Source organism: Dipodomys ordii, unplaced genomic scaffold, assembly GCF_000151885.1.
Source record: "Dipodomys ordii isolate 6190 unplaced genomic scaffold, Dord_2.0 Scaffold21, whole genome shotgun sequence".
Classification (NCBI taxonomy): domain Eukaryota; kingdom Metazoa; phylum Chordata; class Mammalia; order Rodentia; family Heteromyidae; genus Dipodomys; species Dipodomys ordii.
Window position 1 is genome coordinate 7,066,583 of NW_012267237.1, and position 24,013 is coordinate 7,090,595.

The 24,013-nt window shown below is 40.1% G+C and overlaps 1 protein-coding gene across 2 annotated transcripts in view; it reads right to left on the reverse strand.

The window, feature by feature from the left end:
• Positions 1 to 24,013, reverse strand: part of Ctnnd2 (catenin (cadherin-associated protein), delta 2) — a 349,057-nt gene that overhangs the window by 77,888 nt on the left and 247,156 nt on the right. The window lies entirely within an intron of this gene.

Here is a 24,013-nt window from a genome sequence, read left to right on the forward strand (position 1 = left end):
GTAAGAAATGTACGCATTATCCTGCCCATGCAATTGTAACCCCTCTGTACAGTATGTTCACAAATAAAATTAAATTAAATTAAAAAAAAAGAGTTAGAATCTCTATGACCTAATATAGAGCTTAATGAGTGAGTGAAACAGTTGGATTTCAACATCTCCAGAAAGAAGCTGAACTGTTGGTTTAGTGTATTTAGTTGTATTGACTGTTTAATCAATACCAGAGAAGGAACTCAAGTACATCAGATAACACACTCAAATCCACCCTGACAAATCTCTTTTCAAAGGACTGGCATAGAAATCATGCTTTTTACCTGAGGTTTTGCCTAATTCACTGGAGATACCCAGATATGTCTCTCTTCTTGGTGGGTACCATTAAACATCCCATTGTACAACGAAAGTATATTATATTTTTTTGGGGGGGGGGTCCGGTCGTGGGGCCTGAACTCTGGGCCTGGGCGCTGTCCCTCAGCTCTTCAGCTCAAGGCTAGCGCTCTACCACTTGAGCCACAGCGCCACTTCCGGCTTTTTTCTTTTTGCTTATGTGGTGCTGAGGAATCGAACCCAGGGTCTCTGGCATGCAAGGCAAGTGCTCTACCACTGAGCCACCTTCCCAGCCCCAAACAAAAGTATATAATAAAAAAGACAGGAGACCTCTACTCAAAAGACAGTCCCAGGTCAGTGTGCATATTCCAGGCCTCAAAATGCATTTGAGGTTCTATTTGGGTTCCCATGTTTGAATAAGGTTAGGGCAAGCTTTTTGATTATTAAACCCTTGAGTTGTTGGCAGTTTTTTTCTTATTAAGATGAAGGAGCTCCCATTCCTCCAAGCGCTGCACATGTGCAGGCAAATATCATTGTAGGTACTTGAGATTCTGGCCACTCATGTCACTGTGGAATCCTTTTTACTGTCCACACTTGGCTTCATTCTTTCATTTATCACTGGTGACTTCTTGGAAGAATAGAAATGTGATATCAAAATATAAAACCTTGGTGAAAGGAGCTAAGTTTTTTTTTGCCTGGGGTGGGGGGAGGAGGTGGAAAATATAAGCACCTTCGTAAAACAGATTTATGCTTACCATAAAATGAAAATAAAAGTGTACACTGGAGGAAAAAGGCTTCGTCACAATGGACCAGAAGAAACTAAATATACTGGGCAATTCTAATCTCATTTTTTACAGAACAGAGGTGCTGGTCAGCTTTGCCTGGAAGCCTCTGTGGAGCTTCCAGAAACCCATGGAAGTCTGCCACATGAGCAGTTGCTGTGAATGACCTTAATGTGCCTTCTTCTTCAAATGGTTCTAGAAGGACACTCTACCATTCTCTCCATTTTAACGAAGACACAAAGGTACAGAGAGAACAACTATTCTGTCCAAGGGATTCACGCTGTGAAACACACAATAATGCCCAACACTGAACCAGAAATACGAAGCAAAGGGGAAAAGCAGTGGGAGGAGATTCCTGATTTCCAGGGAGAGAGGGGAAAGCACGTGACCATGTTTGCAGCTTGGCCTAGTGGTTCACCTCTCCTGCCCTGCTGACAGCTGCCTGGCCTCCACATGACGAATTTCTGGTTCTCCTTCAAGAGTAGGGTTTGCTTTCTGCCTAGCACTACTGTCACTTGACACTCTCGAACACTTTCTCTACAATCGCTGGTGATATAGTAGACAATATTTTCTAGATGGGTCAGCCTCTTTATGGGAGTATAGTTGATTTTTTTCTAGATTATAATTATATTCTCATCAAGAGCTCTGGTCTCACACTAACTGATATCAGGCAGTTCGATGTCTAGATTCATATGAACTGTCATTACATTTCTGCCCTCTCCTTGGGCCTGCATGGTTTATTATTCTCAGTGTACCCTCGCTAATATTAGATGCACAAAAAAATCTTGAGATACTTTCTGAGAGCAATGTACACTTTTATGAGAACTATGTGCTTGACTGAAACATTACTGCCGAGGGTCCTATTTTCTACCCATCATGCAAATGGTTGCTTGAAGTTTGGCAAGACTTGTTAGCTTATTTCTTTGCATCCTAAGCTTCATGAAGGAATGAAAAAGGTCAATGAAGAGAGAGTTAAAAATGTAAGAACTAAGGGCAGGGCTCTGTATACAATTCTTCTGAGTCTTGGAAGGACACAACAGAATAGCATAAAGATTAGACTTATAAATTCTGCCTCTTCTGAGCTTCTGTTTTGGAGTAAAGGCACAACATTTTGAGAAGAAGCTATTTTAGTTCCCTTTGGGGAGCTCCCAGCCAAGAAGGAAACTGACCCTTAGCACTGGGAGGAAAAACTGAATGAGCTTTGTAAGAAGTCCCCATGCCTATGTTTCATTCTTCCAAGCCCATTTGTTTGCAGAAAGAGCCTCACATACTTTTCCTACCCTTCCCTGTTTTGCTGGTTTGGAAATCATTATCCCTAGCTAGCCAGTGAGTTTCTCATTACTGTGTTTACCTGCATGCATGTGAACAAACCTTGTTCCTTGTACTGATAATCTGCCTATTGTCTGATAATTTTCAGTCCACTTCTTCTTCCTCTCACCACCCACTATTGAGACAAATTGGTAAAGGAAAACTTTCATTGTGAACAATCTGAATTCTGGAGTTGGGTGTCCAGAGGCCTAACTCACTCACAGCTGAGTTGCCATGGGTTAATTTGTGCTTGTGGGCACTGAGCAAAGTGGTCTTTGGCTTCAAGGAGAGAATTCACAGGCAGGGAGAAGCGAGAGACAGAGATAATGAACTGCTATCAGCCTACAATGGAGATTACTGTGGATGGTAATGGAAGCAGAGCAGGGACTTCCCAGATGCACAGAAAGTCTTGGATCATGGCAGAATATCTGATGTGCTGAAGGCAGGGAGGCCATCCTGAAATACTGAGTTAGGGTATGAACTGGTTTCTTGCTTGCAGAAAGAGGTCGTTTCTATGGTCACAGTGCATATGGCTGTCAAGATTCTCAGTTACCCTCATGAATGAATGAGCAGAATTACAGCTGTTTCTTCAACCCTGGACTGTGGAGACAGTGTGGCGCATCTGCCACCACTGGGCTTTTCCTAAGCACATGTGTGAATCGGAATGACATGTTTGAACAATGACTTTCATGTCCTAGAATAAGTCTTTCATATCACTATTTGTGATCTTTTATTATTCATTTATTTATGGGAATTATACTGACTGGGCAGGAACTCTACCCTTTGAGCCTGTGTTAGTTTTTGGATATGGTCTTGCATGTATGCCTGATTAGGCTAGACTACATATGCCAATTTATGCTTCCCATGTAGCATGGATGACAGATGCATGTCACAAAATCCAGCTACTGAGTGACAGTGTGACTCAAGTTTCTGTTGCCTGTCCTAGAATCACAATCCTTCAGATATTTCCCTCCTGAGGAACTTGGGTATAGGTATGAGCCACCAGTGCTCAGCTGAAGAACACCTTTTGAATTAGGAATCCGAACAAGTGCCTGACATTTGATCACAGCACCTAGCACAATGTTTTGAGTACACTAATCACCCAGTTAACATTTGCTGAATTAACTTAGATTATTACTAAGGAAAAATTGCAGAATGAGATGCAGAATACATAAGGCGAAGTGAATCTTGAAGGTATTTTTAGCTTCATTCCTGAGTTCAGTGTATAATAGAAGTTGATACAACTCACATAACTTATTTCAAAATAATAACATAGATGTACCTCCAAGTGGGTTAAGTATTTTAAGAGCACGAGTTCACTGAAAAGTGTTCTCCTCTAACCGGCTTTGGCAATATTGAGGTTTGAACTCAGGGCCTTGTGCTTGCTAGGCAGGCATTCGACTGTTGAGCCACACCCCCAACCCTTTGTTGCACAGCCATAATGACACTTGATCTGAGAATTTTGTGAAGACAAAAAACACCTCTGTAAACATTTTTGTGCTCAGTAGCAGTAGCCCCATAAGAGGGAGAAGGTCAGCATCACACAGAGGAGCCCCTGGCCAAGTGTGGACTCACACTCCACGTAGATGCTGGAAGCTCAGTCTATACCATGCTTTAGAACCACGTGAAGCTTCTGCAGTGTCACCAGTGCTCAGGATCCTTGACAGAGACTCAGAGTTAAGAGGTCTGGCGTCAGGTCAGGGCATGTGTTAGTCTAGCTATTTCTGAAGGTGCTTACGTGTTGAGTAATTTTCACTTAATCACTGTGTACAGAATCCTGCCACACGTCATCCCACTGTGACATCTGCTCTGTCTATGCATACATGTGGCTGCCTCTTGATCTGCATTACAGAAACTCACATGCCTTTACCACCTTCTCTCCTGCCCCCATCTCTAAGTACACTACAGTTGTCCTGAGACAGACATCCTGTACTGTCTAGACCAGGGATGACCTCCAGTGGTACAACAGCTAGGCAGCAAGTGGAAACTGTGGGTGTGAAGGGGACCAGATGGATTTGTTTAATGGGGTGCATTGTGTAGATCATCAGTGGCATAGAACTGGCTCTCAGCTATGAGCAGACAACTGACAAATTCTGTTGGGAATATGAAGGCAAAACTAACATGGTTTCCCACTTTTTGTGAGTCACATTAATCTCTGAAAAAAAATAGCTGAGGACAAAAATTCAGTTGCTTATAAAAACTCCTGTAGCATACAAAGGTATATGTCTGTCTGACTGTCTGTCTATATATGAATGATTAAGAAAATCATTCAGCCATAGGAAATACAAATGAATGAGGTGCTGGAGGCTCACGCCTATAATCTTAGCTATTCAGGAGGCTGAGATCTGAGGATCACAGTTCAAAGCCAGCCCAGGCAGGAAAAGTCTATGAGACTCTTACCTCCAATAGACCACCAGAAAACTGGAAGTGGCACTGTGGCTCAAGTGGTAGAGTGCTCGGCTTGAGCTGAAGAACTCAGGGACAGCACCCTGGCCCAGAGTTCAAGCCCCATGACTAACAACAAAAAAGAAAAAAAAAGAGAGAAAAAAAGAATGACCTAGAAATTCTGTTTTGTGTATGGTAATTTCATTGTTCAAGACTTTCCTGGAATTGATAAAGACAGAAGGATTCAAATACAGTTTTCCCATAGAAAGTAAGGCAAGCTTGATGACCAGGTTGTCTCTGATGGTTCTCTATCAATTAGATTTATGTCTTCTAGATGCCTTTGCCTCTCTGCAGGCTATTCACACTTCTAAATGGCTGACAGAACCTCCTGCCAAGGCCTGCACAGAGCTGAAAAATGGAAGTGAAGTTCACAGCCATGCATTTCATAGGGGGTCTGTGGAGGGGAGGTCACTACCCTCGCTGCATTTACAGGGGTACCAGCTGAAAGCATCTCCCTTTATTCTCGTTATAATATACTCTACAAATAAAATAACCTGGTCATTCATGTATGGGCACTAAAATACTTTCTGCCACTGGGAAAACTCAAGACAGTGTGACCAGGCTTGCAGGGATGCAAGTCCCTGAAACAACAGACGGATGACTCTACACACACACACACACACACACACACACACATTCATGCATGGGCACACATACTCACACTCACACATGTTGCTTGATAGATGAATATTATAAGTAAAATGTTACCATCCAGAATAATGAGTCTGAAATATAAAAGTGAAACAAAATATGTTCAACAAATAGTCAAGATGAATGGATGGAAATCCAGACTTCTCATTAGTCTCAGTTGACTGGCCATTGCTATCTCCATCTTTTCTCCAGGGATGAATAACAAGCCAGGGTGATGTCACGTCTGCACATGCACAGACTCATGACTAAATGCTGTCCTTAAACAAAATACTTCACAATAAAACCTAGAGTCCATCTTAAAATGGTACAATAGCATCTGCCCTCAGATTTTTCTCAAAGAATCATTCTCTCTTCTTTTTTACTCATAAGGTAAAAAAGAAGAAATTATGTAAGAAACCTGTCTTTGGTTAATGAGTCATGAAATTCTTGTCTACATATGCCTAGGCATTTTATTTTAAGATGAGGTTTCTTATAGATTTTTTTTTTGGTATCTAGAGAATTTAGCTAATTGGCCCATGACTTTATCTTTTCCTTATTTCAATGATGTTTAATATCTCAGTCCTGAGTGCTACATTAATATGTTTGGTTTTCTATTTGGTTTACCCTTTCAGTCTAATAGTTATTTCAAACTTTCAGTCTACAACTTCTACTTCTACCAACTCCTGCCCTCCCTTACCCTTTTCCTATGTACCAGGTTTTGTTCATGTATCAAGTATGTCCTACTAGTCTGACTCTCAAAAGTTCTGCCTCCTCCATCCTCTGCTACTGTCTCTGTCCAGCCCCTTTTTCCTATGTTCAGAAATCCAGCCTCATGGGCTCCCTCCTTCCTTACATCCTTCCTGAATCCTTCCTTCCTAGATGCTAGTGTCAAGCCAGCAGCCAGAGAAGAGGTTTTTGTCAGTCTAGCCATGGTCTCTAGCCAAAATGCTCAGAGGAAAATCACAATTCTTTTATAATTCTGGAATTTTGTCCAATGCATTTCATTTTTCTTTTTTTATTAGCATGCATTAATTGTACACAAGGGCTTCATGATGATATTTCCATGCACATAATGTTATTTGATTGAATCCACTCCATCTACTGCTCTGTCTTGAACCCATTCCAATCAATTTTAATAGGTTTCATTATTTTGTTTCCTTATGTACATAGAAAGTATTTCTATCATAGTCATCTTACCCTTCCCCTCTGCCAACACCCTCTCTTTTGTCTTCCTTTATCCTACTGGTTCATTTCTCAAACTCTGGTCTAGATTCTGCACATGAGACATCACCTACAGAGCAGAAAAATCTGAATTCTTAACTGGGCTTAAACACCTTCCTTCTCATTTTCAGCATCCTAGGTTCCTTGTTGTACCAAAGTTGACTATACCCCTATGTTTGATGCATGCAAGTTCTGTGCTGAGATTTATTCCTCCTTGTTGTTTGTTTGCCCAGAAAGCTCTCTCCAGGATGGCTTAAGATTCCTCCTGACTACTGCTTGGAGCCCTTCTCTTTCCTTGATGACTGTAGTCAAAGTTCTCTTTGTCACACTGTATTATCTTCTCTTATTTCATGTTTGAAAGAAGAAGGTAAACATTGTTTCTTTGCTTTGAGCATTCCTTCACCTCTAGACTATAACGTCTATGGAATGGAGATTTTGAGGTTGTATTGTGATTTTGAGGTTGTATTATAAGTGGCACACAGAATGCATCAATAAATATTAACTAAGTGAATGAATGAATGAGGGAAGTAAGTGAATGAGGTGAGTGAGTGAATAAAGAATTAAATGAATTCCATAATTTAGATGAGAAGATGTGTTATCAAACCCTTGAAACATTCAACCTATTCTTATTATAGTATCTTGGCAACTGTATTAAGCAACAGCGCTAGACTTTCCTGATATAAAAACTGATATGTGGTACTTCCAACCTGAAAGCCAGACTTCTTTGTATTGAATTGATCCCTGGGAAATTTTAAATACTATGCTCATTGTCTTAATAATGATCTTCCATGTGTAGATAAGAAATTACGATCTAGTATAAAATGCATACTCTAGTCTTAATTAGCACCCAGTATAATCCTTAAATCGCACCTCCACGTAGGTGGCTGCTCTCTTTTGTGGTGAGCTCCCCCCTGGAGATCTGCAGCCCATAGCTGGCACATGCGGACATGGCTTGTGAAAAGTCAGGGCTCTGTAGCAAAAACCTCAAGGACATAACTGACCTGTCAAGGTCAGGTTGCCCTAAGCCAGTGGTCTCCAAATGGAGCCTGTGTGCCCTGGGAAGTTTGTCAGGGGTGTTCATGACTTAAAGACGTACAGAACCTACTCCTCATCTTCAGCTTTCCTCTGCATGGATAACAGCAAGACGATCTGCAGGAAAACATTTTGTGTTTGCTATTTCCTGCTTTCCCTTTCCCTACATGACAGAACAAAGCCAGTCTCTATCCTGCTCCTCTGAGATGTAAATAGCCTATTGTAGAAGGCGCATTGGTTGCCAAGGAAACACCACTGAGGATGGACCATTTGTCTTCCTTCCCAATAACGTACTTTCTAATTCTTTACTTTCCACAAACTTGAAGGGAGCCTAAATCAAGTTGTAAGTTAATAGATGATTAAAAATAACTTCTGATTACTGATCCCAATGGAACTTTGGATACTTATTGTAAGAGAAGTTCAAAGAATCAAGTGGCATTGTTGTAAGGAAAAGCCTGTATTCTTTTCACCATAGACTCCTGCATGTTTATCAGTATATAAATCTATACAAAAAATGAGAACAGAATGAATCTAACCTTTGTTTATTCAAGTAGGAGGTAATTTTCATTTTTTGAATATATAAATTGATTCATAAAAGAAGGCTCATCTGTCTAAAGGAAGCATTTCTAATACAATTTTACTTTGTGTATTTAATATTTTTAATCAAGATTGATGACATGCAGGTTATCCTGATCAATTTTGTTCTGCTAATATCTGTTAAGTGAGAACTTCATCCATAAGACAAATTTTAACCTAAAACCTGCTGCTGTGAGAAGGATCAACCATTGAATTTGTGTGTATTTTGCAGGGAAAAAAAGATTATGAAAACCCTTTAGAGCATAAGATACATTATCAGAATAAGATTTATGGAGAATGTGAAAAGGTCATGTTTTAAAGAGGCAAAAAGACTGATGGAGACTTCTAACATTAAAAAGCTGCTCACATATCATCAAAGAAGAGGACGGATATGCGAACCTGCAGGGTCCTGCTGATTGCTTGTATATAGTTAAAAAAAAGTGTCATGACAGTTTTATTTTTAAAATGCCACACAGGAAGCTATACTCTTGGGAAAGATTAATATTTAAAATGCAAAGTGTGTGTGTGTATTTAATAGTGTTGTAACAGTCTTTAGAAAGTTAATCAAGGCAAATTGGAATCCTCTGCTCTCATAATTCTCTTAATAATTCACAATCACTGATTGTATCAGTAAACTGATATATGCCCCAATCTACCTATGTAAGTCAGGCCATACTGTGTAAGAATGTGAATATTTCTCCCAAGATTATTAACAGGGAAGGGATACAGACCACCAACAACAGTGCAAAATTTTCTCAGAACTAGAAGAAACAAGGTGGGGAGGAGAAATGGAATTCCTCAGCAGGCATTTCAAGAAGGCCTGGCTGTGTTTTCCTCCATTTTGTCTACTTCCTTCGTCCAAATAAAGTTACCCAAACACTTCAGCCCTGTAATGGGGCTCTTCTTATGAAAGAAGAGCCTCTTTTTTGTGTTGAAAGCAAGGAATGTCATAGCTTTTGAGTTTACAAGAAACTGAGAAGAGACTAGATAACAAATGTAGAGTGTGAAAACCTCTGAACCTGAAGATTCAGAATACACACAAGCTCACCGCATCACCTGTGGTGAGCAGAGCAGGATGAGAAGAGAGAGATGTCATCATGAGCTGTCTGCTAGGTAGACAAGTGCATACTCCCACACCTGCTCACTTTTCTCCCCTACCATGCAATCCTGGGGACCTGACATTGTTCATCTATTCTCTGGGAGAATGAATCCTCTATCCAAAGACTGTCTGCCTACCTCTGTCAGCCGAAAAATATCATTCTCTGTCTTACCAAAGCAAAACAGAAATGCAGAGGATCAATTTCTGATAATTCAGCAGGCTATTCAAGGAAATGTCATGATTTCTAGCAAATGACTGAATGTCTTGGTAGTCTAGTTGGTGATTTGTTTTTCTGTACTCAGTTCAAGCAGGTCCCTCGATTTCCTTAAGGGTCCTGGGTAGTTCAGATTAACCAGTAGGAGGAAGAATTATGGCTGTCACTGTTGCTATCTCTGATGTGCAGATTGCTCTTGAAGCATCCGTCCCCTTCCAGCCAGGGTCTCAGTATGGCACTCACTAAGGTGACTTTTAGATCCATAGGGGAAAATGAAAAGCAGAGTGGCTAGCGGTATTGCCTGAAGCCAAAGTAGAAAGAAGACAAATGCTGATTTCCTCTGTTCTTTCTTATTGGGTCTAATTACTGAGTTGGAAATTACCGTTATATCAAGGAGGTCACTTGTGCATTTAAGAAGAGCTTTGTTACAAATTGAACTTAATTGCCCAATACACCACACTTGTGGATTGCCACTCAGAAATTGTTACAATCCAATCCAGAGGAGTAGAATCACATACTTATAATTAAAATATTGACCTAGAGGAACTCCTCTGCTTTTGTAATTCAAATGTTTCCCACCAATTCTCATCCTTTAGCTAACAGAATACAGAATACTTCTATTTTTCCCGATGAACATGCTTTAGAAACACTTTCCTCTTTCTTCCTCCAACAAATGTCTCTGCCAATGTTCACCACTTACTGAAAGCGCCAGCCCAGAAAACCACATAGATACACAATCACGTACAGCAGAAGGATTTTATTGTCAGCAGGGGCTGACAAGGACACTTCTCTCACAGGAGATGGAGAAATGGTGTCAGGGAACTAGTGGCGGGGTTTTCTGATTGTAACAGTTACAGTTAGGCAGCATTCTCTGGGGGCTAAGGATACCATGTGGTTGGTTGCAGGAAGTGAAGTGGAAGGAACAGCCAGGGCTGAAGGCCAGTTGTGGTTAGGCCTGGCTAGATCAACTGCTTTGGGGGGAGGGGCTGAGGACCTGAGATAGAGAGCATGCTAACACCTACCCGTCTTGTTTTAAAATAAATTACCTCTTCTTGCTTATCATTGACTGACAGTAAAAATCAGTGAGAAAGCAGAATTATTCTGGGTCTCCTGAATGTCTCTGATTGTGTGTGTGTGTGTGTGCAAGTGTTCATGCACGCACGCATGCGCACGTGCGCGCGCACGCGCGCACACACACACACACACACACACACACACGAGTATGTGAAACACATCAGTCCTGGGGCTTGAACTATAGGCCTGGGCATTGTCTATGAGCTTTTATGCTCAAGGCAAGCACTTTACCACTTGAGCCACAGCTCCACTTCCAGCTTTTTGGTGGCTAATTGGACATAAGAATCTCATAGACGTTCCTGCCCAAGCTGGCTTTGAGCTATGACTCTCAGAATTTAGCTTCCTCAGTATCTAGGACTACAGGCATGAACCACTGGCATCTGGTTCTGTCCTTCTTTAACAGTCTCTTAACCTTCTAAAAAAGCAAGGTCTAATTAGCTAATTAAACTAATTAGTTTCTTTTAGTGTCTGAGTCAGCCTCCACACCAAATCCCCAAGATGTCTTGAATACAACATATGCCCTTATATCAGGAGATGGGAGAGAGAACAAGATGAAATGGCCTCAAAGGTTGAAAGGCAACTAACTCACAAAATACATGCAATCCATCTCTTTGGTATACCAGAGCAAACCATTCAGGTACAAGACATAAGGGAGAATAGTAAACATCTGTCCATTTATATTTTTGAGATCTACATGCACAGATTCAGAACCAAGAACTAAAAATATTAGGAAAAATACTACATTTGTACTGAATATAAGAAGATGTGTTCTCCAGGTGTTTTCATGTTTTGGTATTACTGGAGTTTGAACTCAGGACTCATGTCTGCTAGGCAAGCAATCTAGTCACGTAGGCCTTTTGTTTCCTATCATTATCACCTAAACAATACAATAGAATAATTAAGCACATAGCATTTGCACAGTATTAGTTATAATAAGTAATCCTGACAGGATTTGAAGTTTTACAAGGATGTATAGAGATTATATGGAATGCTTCACTGGTTTCCTGGAGGCACTGTAGCGACCACAGATTGTAGTATCTATGGGGTCCTGGTACCAATCTCCTCCAGATAGCAGGGACCACTGCACTGCAGAAGTGATGGGAAGCTTTGATTACATAAAGTAGCTCACAGATAGGTAAGGTCAATATTCTAGCAGCTTTGGAAAACGGTGGAGGCAGGGTTATACCTCAAAATACTCATACAGATTACTTTTCTGGTCACTTTTCTTCTCTTTTCCTTGCTCACTGGAACCCTGAGAGCACCCTTCCCTTCTTTAACCACATTCAAGACACAACTTCAAAGGAGCCATAAGTCAAAATATCAGAGGAAATACCTGGATGCTCTGTGAAGGATGACAGTTTCATTCCAGGGATGAGCTAAGACTGGAGCTGGGAGGGAGGGGGACAGGGGAAGGGATTCAGGACTAGCCCAGCCATGCAGGCTTGCCACGCTGTCACCTGGGAACTCCTGAATGGGAAGAACTCGTATGCATGGAAGGATTCAGATGTTTCCTGCCACCTTTCCATCTTTGCAAACTATTGTCAGTGACACCTTTGCACTTAATATTTTCAAAAAGCCCTTTTAGCCTGGCCTCTTGATTAAATAGATCTTTGAACACACAGAACTTTTATTAAGTGGAAAGGTAAAGTCATAATCCTTTGCTAACGTGAAGAGGCTCATTATATCTTTCTCTAGGTATGTATCATGAAAAATTACACTAAAATGAGGATAATGCCCACTTGATATGCTTACTTTATATATGCAACAAATTAAATAATGTTTGGACTTTCGGCATTAGTAGTAATGCTGGCAGTTCGTTTGGACAAATTATCAATTACATACAATAATTAAGGTAGTTTGGATCATTTAAATTTCTGGAGAGAAAAGTTTGTCTTTTTTTCAAAGAAATGAAATTTTGTTATTTTGAAGTTTATATAAAATTCTACATACATCTGATCTCAGCTTTTTGTCAAATTATTTTTTAATTTTTTTATTATCTTTAAGTAATTGTACAAAGAAGTTCTCATTCTACAAAAAAGTTTGTCTTTTCCAATCCAACAAATATCTCAGAGAAAAATACTTAAATTTAAACTTCAATCATTAAAAAAGATCCAAAATTGGAAGAAGACAGTTTCTACAAGATGAGTAGGCTGTTTTAAATCCATGATGGGTTTTTACAGACTCTAAATCAGTAGTTCTCAACCTTGAATATTTTAGAAGCCCTTAGGGAGTCTTAAAATAAGTCCTAATATCTAAGCATCTCTGGGGATGAACTCAGGTGATTCCAAGGTTCAACCAAGGTTAAGAACCATGTTCTACAAAAAGCACAGTTAGTCTGCCCTGGTTTGCATAATAAAAATTAGGCAGTAGATCTATTTTTGGGGTGGGTGGCAGTGGTGTGTTCAAGGTAAGGCAGGAGGGTAAAGATGAGCAGGTAGCAATTGTAAAATAAGCTGTGCGAGGTCATAATTACAAACTGATTTAAAAAATTAGAAAAACCTACAGATGACAATTAAAAACTTGGCTTGTGAACTCACAATATTATGATTTCATCTTATAACGTATCCACACAATATTCAGCAAGTATCTCTTGGATTCCAAAAGGGCCATGTGTGAGGGGCTGTAGTAGAATAAGAGCAAGTTACTGTGCATGTTCACTTTGAGCTTATGTTCGAGCAGAGACTGTGCAACATGTGCCATCATCATCATATTGCACAATGCCAGGTAGAGTCACAACTCTTAATGAAGTCTAAAAGGTTAAAAAAAAGAATGATATTCTTCCTTTTCTTAGAGAGTTACTAACTTTGCTGAGGAGATGACCTCAGAACAACTGAATCACATGGACTGATCAGTCTTCAAGTGCTAAATATACAGTCCACAGAGATAAAAGTGACAGTTCAGGGGCTGGGAAGGTGGCTCAGTGGTAGAGTGCTTACCTTGCATGCATGAGGCCCTGGGTTTGATTCCTCAGCACCACATAAGCAGAAAAAGCTGGAAGTGGGGCTGAGGCTCAAGTGGTAGAGCACTAGCTTTGAGCTGAAGAGCTGAGGGACAGCGCTCAGGCCAGGGGTTCAGGCCCCATGACTGACAAAAAAAAAAGTGACAGTTCAAAAAGGGCAAAAATTAGGGCAAAGGAGGAGACTCTTAGGAGAGGAACTGAAAGTCAGAATGTCTATGTGCATCTGATCATACAAAATAATATTTATCAAGATAAACTCCAGGAAATGGATAAAAATTTTTTTTTGTTGGTTTTCTTTTCTTTTTGTTATGTTTGTCTATGTTTTTGGAAATGTAAAGGGAGGCACGGAAATGAAAAGAAAAAGGGCAAACAAATGCAAAATGGTACTCACTGGACACCACATTGAAAACTATACCATTTTCTTGATCAATTCATCTACTGAGGGGCATCTGGATTGGTTCCATATCTTAGCTATGGTAAATAATGCTGCATTAAACATAGTTGTGCTGATAGCATAGTCTTTATGATGGTTCGGGTAAATGCCCAAAAGTGGGATTGCTGGGTCATAGGGGAGCTCTATGTGGAGTCTTTTGAGGAACCTCCATACTGCTTTCCAAAGTGGTTGAACAAGTTTACACTCCCACCAACAATGCAGTAGGGTTCCCTTTTGGCCACATTGATGCCAGCATCTACTGTTATTAGATTTCTTGATTATGGCTATTCTAACTGGGGTGAGGTGGAATCTCAATGTTGTTTTGATTTGCATTTCTTTTCTGGCTAGAGAAGTTAAGCCTTTCTTCATGTGTTTATTGGCCATTCTTATTTCCTTTTCAGAGCAGTTTCTCTTTAAGTCTTTAAGAAAATTACATATACATATGTATATATATACATACATATATATATATATATACACATACATACATACACACATATATATATATGCCTCCATCAGAAAGAATGGCATTGCCCTATTTGTTAGGAAATGGAAAGACTTGGAAAAAATTCTATTAAGTGAAGTAAGCCAGGCCCAAAGAAACACAGGTCCCATGGCTTCCCTTATTTGCAATAAATAGTATATGTCTAGGACAAGCAGAAAAGGTCAAAAGCTATGTACTTATGAACATATAAGATGATGTTAATGGAAATGAACCCCAGGATAGGGACACAAATGGGTTTTTTGCTATTGTTTTTAACATATTCATAAAGTAGTATGTGATTTTTTTCTTTCTTTTGTATGTTTTTCCCCCATGGTATAATCCCTGTTTTCACTGTATTTGATTCAGGTGCCCTGCATCTTGTATATACATTTTTCTGATTTGGGAAGGGGAAGGGAAATAACAAAATGCTTAAATAAGGATACAGGTTGACACATTGTAACAATAAGATATACAAGAACTATGTTGAAAATGAACTGAGGTTGAACTATGTTGAAAATGGTCTGAGGGGCTGGGAGGGAAGAGTTGGGGAGGTAAGGGATGGTAGGGGAAAAACAAAGGAGGAGGTAACAATGTTTGATAGGAAATGTATTCATTATCTTATTCATGTAACTGTAAACCCCCTGTACAGTATTTTTACAATAAAAACATAAAAAAAGAAAATGAACTATACAACCTGTGGATAGAATGGCAGAATGGGGAGGGAAAGCTGGAGAGAGCAAGGGAAGGTGTGACATTGTCTAAAGGGAAATGTACTTTTTGCCCTGGCTTATATGATTGTAACCTTTCTTTTTTTTAACATTTTCAAATAAAAATAATAATAAAGGGTAATAATTACAGTCCTTGGTGAGTGAATAGAGCCTGGAATTCTCTTAGAATATGGATACAGAGATGATAGGGAAGGAAGAGAAGGAGAAACTAGCATAGAGGAGATAGCTGAAATATAAATCAATTGAGAATGGTGTCATCAAGGGTAGAGTGGACAGTGTCTAGTTATGTAGAAGGTTGTGAGGATAGATAAAGATGGTGGTACCAGCATTATTTAAAGCTTGAAAAAAATGTTACTGATGCACTGACCCAGAAGAGCTCACAGCTGAATATCATCATATAGAAAGAAAGAGAGAAGGCAAGAGATTGGGAATGGGGAGATCTCCTAAGGTTCAGAAAAGTGTAGCTAAGCTGGGGTTTGGTACAGAGACATCTTTGGAATCCGTAGGCCTTTAGTTTTCAAGCACAACCATACATTAAATACTGATCCTATATTTAAAACTGCTGAACTCAGTAGTAAACTAAATTTAACTGAAGTTGAAACTAGATTTAATTTAAATAATGCCAAGAATGAGCTAAAATCTTTATTTGAACATTCCAACCATCCACCTTTCTAAGCCAATAGAGAACATGAAGGAAGTGAACATTTAATTTAGTCTATTATATCCTTAAAACACCAACTACTTGGTCTACAATGGTAAGACATGCCAACAGGCAAAAATAGGACCACATTTAAGAGGGCAGATAGTCATAATAAGCAGATCCACAAGAATGCAGGTGTTAGAGCTGGAAGGACTTTACCTACAAATTGCACTTTGTAGGTAAACTAGTTGAGTGTGGAAATCCATCAAAATGGACACAATTTGCAGAACAATGAAAGCCATAAGGACCAAATGGAAATTTTATTGCCAGAAAATAAAATACCTGTAAAGAAAGATTTACACAATGACCTTTACAGAAGAGTGAGACTAATTCTTGAGAGGATAATTGACTATAAAGATGGAGCAATGGAAATTATCCAAACTAAAGCGCAGTATGGAAAAATCTTTAATGGAGTCACTAAGATTTATGTGATGGTGTTGTGCAATGAAACACAGAGGTAGCTAGAGTCCCAGAAAGAGAGAAAAGTAAGAATGGGGTAGAAGAAACACTAAAGTAAGCAATGACCATGTATCTTAAAGCCAGAGACAGAATAAACACACACATTCAAGGGGACAACAACAAGAACAACTGACTTCTTAGCAAAAGCAACGGACACCAAAAGACAATAGAAAGTTGTATTTCCAGTAATGGAAAGATTCTCCACTAAGAATCCCACAGAAAAAGAGATCAACTTAAAGGCTGAAAGAAAAAAATAGATACTTTTTAACAAAAATAACAGGAGGGATGGGTATTTTCAGAGAGCTGTGAAGGACTTTCTTCGGGAAGAAGGGAAATTATACCACATTGATGAGAATTATTCTGAATTGACAGGAAGAAATTAAGAGCACGAGAAGTAAAATAGAGGTGACATCTTAGACGCATTGAATAAGTGAAGAAAAGAGGATAGAAAGGAGAGGAGAGGGAAAGGGAAGGGAGCAAAAAGGAAAGTAGGGAAGAAAAGAGTGACAGAGAAAGGATAAGAAGGGAGGGCAGAGAAGAGAGGAGAAAACTAGCAAATCTGTATCTTTGAAACCAAGATATATGATATATCAAATACTGCTGGAAGGTTCAAACAAGATAACAACTTCAGCGGGGGGGGGGTGAGGATGAGGGAACTGGGGGGAAGGGGGGGCGAGATGGGAAGGGATGGGAAGGGGAAACAAAGGAGGAGGCAACAATGCTTGATAAGAAATGTACTCATTATCTTGTCCATATAATTGGAACCCCTCTGTATGGTATTTTCACAATAAAAAATAAATAAAATTAAAAAAAAACAAAAAACAAAAACAACAAAAAAAAGAAATGTACTCATTATCTTGCCCATGTTATTGTAACCCCTCTGTATGGTATTTTCACACTAAAAAAAAAGAAAATAGAGGAAAAGGAAAAAATAAATGAATAAATAAATACATACGCTTCTCAAAAAATAAAAGATGAGAAGAAAGTATGACTACTGCACTAAGAAGCATGGAGGATTTTAGGGGAAACCCCAGATTTATTGAATAAAAAAAGCAGTAGGGTTTATTTTTGAATCATCCACATCAGAAACCCCAATTTCTCATATCCTGGACCTCTTTACAAAGGGGATGGTGGCCCCGGTTCATGGGAAATGGGAATGTGGGAAGATTTGGAAGGACTTGAGGCAGGACTCCAGTGCTGTGTAGTGTGCACAATTCATTTGTTACTGGAAGATGAGAGCAGGCAGGAAACTAGGGTTTGCATTAGACTTTGAAGTGCAAAATTAATAATGACTTGAGAGTTAAAATTACTGAGAGCTTCTAACATAATTTGGAGTAAAAAGGTCACTTTCACAATGGACTCAACTCACACAGACATTAAGTATATTGGTCTGTGAACTTAATATTGAATTAAAAATTTAATACCACTGGTTTCTATTTCATGGCTATAACTTTTCTTTCTGACAAGTAAGTTGAACTGTTCAAGTCTCAAGGTGAAGACCACAGGGATTTTTATCTTTTGCTCTACTTGAACATCATCAGTGTGGAAGTAGCAATATTACGGATTCCTAATTAAAATGAGTATATTGCCCATTAGCATATGTCCTCATGTGTCTGGTCCTCTTCTGTATTCCATGTTCAGGGCAAGAAAGATAAAGTTTGGAACTGACAGGATGTGCAGTGCACTTGGAAACAAGCCGGTTTTTAAATCATTGCACTCTTCAATATGTTCATTTGACCTGACATTGTTTAAAGATACTATTATCCACAAAATCAAACAGGAAAATTTTACTTTGAGTTAAAACTTTTTTTTAAAAAGGCAGCTTTTCAGATAGACAGTAAGCCTTCATGACTGTTCTAGAGGATGAGAGAAAAAAAAATCTCTGAACTTCACCTAAGTTTTGTGAAGGGCCTCCAGACAGACCCATAGGTTTAGGAGCCAGTTCTGCACTTGCTGCTGGTGCCATTCATAGACAAGGATCTTGTCATGGTTGCAGACACCATTACACTGCATGGCTGCCTCTCTAAAATTCCAGCCTGGAGGACAGGTCATAGGTCATGCCCTACTATGCTCACTTCTCTAATGTCTGCTTCCTTATGTATTCTCCATAGTACGGCCACTGAGTTAGGTCACTGGCCTTCGACTTTCTTTTTATCTGAATATCCAGTAATAGCTGCCTGTCTTACTCAAATTCATTTCTCAAGATCAATTGATGAAAACTACAACCAACCATGAGCCAGGAAGCATTCAGATCTATACTTTAAACTGTGGTATTCTTAGTGAGCAAATAAAAATAACAAATTTCCTGATATGGATTAGAAGGTTTGTGTGGGGGGTGGAGGGAGTGGGGGAGGAGGCTGACAGCCCACACTTTGAATAGAATACAGTTTAAATGTATTATCCTATGGAATCCTCTTTTCTATTTTTAAATTTCCAAGATTTTATTAGGGTTTTTGAGGAGAAACTTCATCCTCCTGCATCATCTTCTCTAAACATTTTTTTCTGAAAGGGCTTGACCAAACACAAAATGAATGCTTAAACAATCAAAATAAAGTTATAAAGCTACAGATGGCCTCTTTGCATCTTCCTCTGTCTCTGTCACTCTCTCTCCTTCTCTTTTTGTTGCTCAAGGTTTGCAAACTGAGGCCCTGAATTGCTTTTTGCTTTTCCCCCCTCATGGAGTATTTCCAAACGATGCATCATTAAAGTCTTACTTAATCAAATAATTATTGGCTGTTTGATTTATTTACAATTCCTTTTCCAAGGAATTCTTATCTGCCAGACCCAGCTGCCAATACTCCCCAATAGGTGTCCAAAGTTAATTAAGAAGGAAGGAAGCATTTGTGAGATTAGGTTTTGGGTTAAGAGATGAGCACTCTCTCCAGGCCTCCAATCCGAAGATGTAAAGCTTCGCCCAAAGTACAGAGCCTACCTTCTAGAATCTGGCTTGTGAAACCTGGTTATAAGAGCAAGCCAGTGCAGAGTGCTCTGGTAAATCACCTTGACTAGGAAATCAAGCTTCTTCTTCAAATACTAATTGAAATTGTGCATGTTTTAATTAAAACAACATCTGTCCTGCGCTGAAGAGCATGTTTTGAAAAGCAGAGGAGGTGTGCTTCTAAAATTTCCTCATATCTACTTAATAAAGTGAAGTTTATGCATTCCCAGGAATAAAAATACCATGCTGTTTTCCTGAGTTGCCTACAGGTTACTCTGGAGCCATGTTTTCCCCTGGGGACAGATAGAATTCGTCAAGGTCAAGAACATAGGTGAAGGAGGTGCTCATGGTGCCAGGAAATGAGGGACGTTCGAGAAGTCTGCTCAGAGACTATGAAGGCCACACCCTGGGAGATTTTGCCACACGCATAGCCCTTTGGCATGGAACAAGCCTAAAACACGTTAATGGATATGAATCTCTTAAGATTTGACATCCCTCTGATTTCCAGTTTTGCAGTGCATGCCAAACATGATATTGCAAACACACAGGATGTAGCTAGGAAATGTTTCAATTGTTGGCTGCAGAACTTAGACAAAGCTTGAAGAATGATTTCCTGATGAACATTTAGAGTGACTGCTCACGGATGCAGAGTTACAGCTGGAAATGTCTGTTTATTCCTTAGAGAATATGTGTTAAGTGATTGATTTAAGCAAAAATACATTTCAGGGGTTGAGTGAAGAACTCCAAGCCTAACATTCCATAGGTACCTTTACTTGTCAAAAATCCAGCCATGGATTGCTAAATGAAGGGGAATCTTTGTGGAGCTAGGAAACACCCAGGACCCTACCAACATAAGGAAGACTTCTCTCTAGCTCCTCCAATCCAGTTCTCCAAAGGAAAATGTATTTCTCACTAAGAAAAGACCTGGCATGGGAGAAGGGTGTGCTGACATTTTGTGGACAACATTCTTTTTTCCATTGATCATTGTATATCTACTTTTTTTCTTTTGTTGTATTTTAGTTAAATACAGCACATTTTATGTTGCCCTTTAAATACTCCAGCATCTTTGTCTATAAACAGTCTTTAGAATGGTAGATACAAATCTTTTATCCAATTAATACACATTGAGGCAAGAAAAGAAAGTTAGGAAGAACTATTCTTTCCTTACTTTCTCACTCCCCAGAAAGAATGAACAGAATGATCTGAATACTCGTTGGGGATGAGTGCAGGAAGAAATTTAATAAATTTACTGCTTACAAAGTAATGAACCCTCAAATAGGAAACAGCCTTTACTCTGTCCATAAGTTCACTAGTATAAAGGATTCATACTGCTAGGCACACAAGGAGAATTTGGGCTCCTTTCTCTTCCATCTTTTCATGAACCTATGGTAGGAAATAGCTCCATCCTGATCCCCAGAAAATGTCAGTATTTCCTGTTCCCCTTTGAGGTTGGGTCAGGGAGGGAAGGCAATGTCTGGAAAGAAATTACCTTTATTGATAAACTATATTAAAAAAACAGCCTTTATAGTATTATCCCCACCTTTGGTCCTCAGCTGCACCCAGACCTGAGCTCCTCTCTGCTCTAGGGTTCCCATCCTACATCTGGCCACTCCCTCTCTCCACCCAGGCCAGCACTTACCTCGCTTCCACCCTCACATCCACCCCAGACCTACTTGCAACTTGGATAGGGATGGATTCCATTCGTTCCCTCTCCTGGGAGATATGGGCCCTCTATTAAACCTTACAATAATGTTTCTCCTGTGCCTGCCTGCCTCTGTGTGGTTCCCTATATTTGTGAAGGATTCCTATATTTGGTGCTCGAAACCCAGGATAGGCTCCCTGGTGGATTTGCTCCCCAGGGGTCTGACTAGGTGCCCCAGGACCTAGTCTGTGGTCCTACAATACCATCGCCAGAGGACCTCCAACTTTGTCCTGACCAAGTGCTCTACCACCTGCCCGCCCAACACTAGGTAATTTGTTTCTACTCCTGGATAAGTGACCAGTAGATGGGAGATCTGGGCTCCCACCATATTAAGGCCACCTGGGCCTTTGTGGGCTACCTAGACCCCACCAAAAGAAAATCTTGGATCCACGTGTTCAGATCTCACATCAAGGGCCTCCTATGGCCAAGGGAACCAGGGATGGGGGGCCGGCTCAATCACCTGTTGATTTCCCTTTTTAGGAACCAAACTGCACTGCTGAAGATGTTCAGACACACACTCTGGTTCCAAAGGTCACTTACCATGGGAAGAATACAACTAAAATTCCTTGCAATCAAATTTGGCCCCAAATTTAAAACTCCACTTCTGTGAGTGCTCGGGCAAGTGAAACTTTCTCTCTTCCTCTCCTATTTGCCCCCTCCTCTTCTTCGCTCTCCTCCTTGGCTGTCTTCTTTCTCTCTCTCTTGGCCTTCCTAAACTGCCTGGCTGCCAGTAAATGGCTGAGCTTAGTTTCAGGTACCCTCTCCCTTCTTCCAACTAAAGGTACCTGGTGGGATGAATTTAACTCCTGCATTCTCCAACAAAAGGTATTTGATATGCTAATATACATGCTAGCAAGCAAGCCCTGGGAAATGTTGCCCAACTGAAGTAATTTGTTTAAAAGTTTGTCTTAGTAAGAGTGGCAAAAATAAATTATGCCACTAAAAATTCTGGAAAATGTAGGCTGGTATTCACTTTGCACACTTTAAGATCTTTGTGCACAAGAATGTTATATGTATGTAAACTCATTAAGATAAAACTGTCCCCACCTTTGGTCCTTAGCTCCACCCAGATCTGAGCTCCTTTCTGCCCTGGAGTTCCCACAGCTGGCCATTCCCTCTCTCTGCCCAGACCCCCCTGCACATGCATTTGCCTCACTTCCACCCTCACTTCTGCTCCAGACCTACTTGTGACTTGGAGAGTTCACGTGTGTTTTAAGTTTTTGTTTCATTGGACTTCGTTGGTTTGTTGTCAGCAATCCCACTCCTCGGCACTTATCCAAATGACCAAACCACACTAAAGCCACCAGTACAACCATGTTCACTGCAGAAATGTTGACCATAGTGAAGATATGGAATCAACCCAGATGCCTCTCAGCGGATGAATGAATCAAAGAAAAAGTGGTATACAGACAGAATGAAATTCTGTGCTTCCATCAAAGGGTAGGAATTTGGTAAAATTCCTAGCTAGCTCCAACAGAAACTGTCCAAGTGCTGAAAGGGATAGTATTTCACTAAACTTTAGAAGTGATGCAATATTCTCGGCTCTATTCACTGAAGCTAATTATTGCTGTCTTTAAAAATCCTTCCCTACTCAGAAGGATAATTAAGACTTTTGAAGGTTGCAAAGAAATGTATGGATGTGCAATAATCCCAGCCACTGTGCCCCATCATAAGGAAGAATGCAATATCTATCTATAGCATGTTTATCACCAGTTTGCAGAGACACACACATAACCATGGAAACAGCACAAAAGAGAAGATAAGCGGATGGCTGAGTGTGCTCTTTTCCAGTTAGTGCCACTGTATGCTTCTCCTTTAAACCGAATGGCCAGCGTGACTATTCTTCAATAGTGTCTTTTGAGTTTTCCTGACAATGGAGTCCTTGGAAGAGAAACCATCCCTAGGCTCAGCCATCCTCAGCCCCTAACTGAAAGATAATCTAAGGAGATGTGGAATTTAAACTGAAACCCCAAAGCTACCAGATGGAAAGAGCTAGATTTGTTCTGAAATTATGAGGGTCTGCATGCATCTAATGCATTTAAGAAGGAAATAAACTGAATCATTTTTTATTCATTAACATAAAACATCTCTTTCATTAGCATCTCTGTCTACTTCCATGTTGTCTTGAAGTGTTTTGCTTGTTTTTGGCAGCACTCGGTTTTGAACTCAAGGCCTTGTGCTTGTGAAGCAAGAACCCTACTGCTACTCTATTGCCGAGTCACACCTCCAGCTCTGCTTTTATTGGCTGCTTTTGAGTTAGGGTCTCAGTTCCTGCCTGGATCTTGATCCCCCTATTTTAGGCTTTCTGTCATTGCTGTGGTGACAAACGTGTGTCACTGTGTCCAGCTTGGAGTTTGTTTTAAGATGATAGTTGGACAGGATAAGCCTATTTGAGTCATCCATACCTATCCCAGATTGCACAGTATTCAGGGTATATAAGATGCACCAGCAAACAAACACAAAAGAGCTCTGGCCCTTGTGGCTTTACATTCCAGTTGGGGGAAAGGATGAGAAATAAGATTGTTATAATTGTACAGAGGTGCTCCCCCAACTGATCATGGGTTACATCCTGACAAACTATCATTAAGTTGAAACTATTCTAAGTCAGGCAGGTACCAGTGAGTCATTCTGTCAATCCTAGCTACTCAGGAAGCTGAGATCTGGAGGACTGAAGTTCAACGCCATACAAATCTGGCTTAGAAAAGTCTGTGAGACCATACTTCCAACTAATCAGCCATGGTTTAAGTGGTAGAGTATTGACCCTGAGCAAGAAAGATGAGCCAGTGTGTGAGATCTTGAGTTCTAATCTCAGTACTGGCAAAAAAGGGAAAAAAAGACTGTAAGTCAAAACTGCACTTATTACACTCAGCCTAAAGAGTATTACTGAGCTTAGCTATGCAGGACACTG